Raw genomic sequence first — 1,164 nt, 5'->3', positions numbered from 1 at the left:
ACTGACCGGGCCTGAACACCACAGATAGAGATTAGAGATGCAGGTCTATGCTTAGAGGCATGCATGATGGATGAACTCTTCCTCTCTTCCTTTCTCTTCCTCTCTCTCCACAGAGCACAGAGTAGAGACGCATGATGGACGAACTCTTCCTCTCTTCGTCTCTCTCTGTCTCTCTCTCTCTCTGTCTCTCTCTCTCTTCCTCTCTCTCTTCCTTTCTCTCTCTCTTCCTCTCTCCACAGAGCACAGAGAGTAGAGACGCATGATGGACGAACTCTTCCTCTCTTCCTCTCTCTCTGTCTCTCTCTTCCACTCTCTCTGTCTCTCTCTCTCTTCCTCTCTCTCTGTCTCTCTCTCTTTTCCTCTCTCTCTGTCTCTCTCTCTCTCTCTTCCTTTCTCTCTCTCTTCCTCTCTCTCCACAGAGCACAGAGTAGAGACGCATGATGGACGAACTCTTCCTCTCTTCGTCTCTCTCTGTCTCTTCCTCTCTCTCTGTCTCTCTCTCTCTCTTCCTCTCTCTCTTCCTTTCTCTCTCTCTTCCTCTCTCCACAGAGCACAGAGAGTAGAGACGCATGATGGACGAACTCTTCCTCTCTTCCTCTCTCTCTGTCTCTCTCTTCCACTCTCTCTGTCTCTCTCTCTCTTCCTCTCTCTCTGTCTCTCTCTCTTTTCCTCTCTCTCTGTCTCTCTCTCTCTCTTCCTCTCTCTCTCTTTCCACAGAGGGCCAGGGAGTGGGAGCAGGTCCCAGCAGCTGATCACACAACCACCTGGATGGGCCCATGAAGACGTTTCCACACAGCACACAGTCTCACACACACCAGACACACACTACATCAGTGGCCTCAGATGGCCGCTCTTCTACTTTGAACGTTCTCTCCATCCACGGCAACCCGGGGACATTCCAAACAAAAACAATCAAACCAAAGTACCCTCTCCCAGTCTGTAAGCCGGTTATTGTCTTTACTGGTATTACAGACAGGTCATCTAAGTCCCGCTGTCTTTATCAGATAACAACAGACTTATTTCAATCCAGATTTACTTAGAAAAGCTATTCTGTAGAACATCCTGTAACGTTACATCACCACTGCTGTCTGTGAGCGTTCAGTTTGCCCTCACACACACACACACACACACACACACACACACACACACACAACACGGCACACA

This window comes from Clupea harengus, chromosome 7 (assembly GCF_900700415.2).
Source record: "Clupea harengus chromosome 7, Ch_v2.0.2, whole genome shotgun sequence".
Taxonomy (NCBI): domain Eukaryota; kingdom Metazoa; phylum Chordata; class Actinopteri; order Clupeiformes; family Clupeidae; genus Clupea; species Clupea harengus.
The sequence above is the reverse complement of the archived record's forward strand: the minus strand, read 5'-3'. Positions refer to the sequence as shown.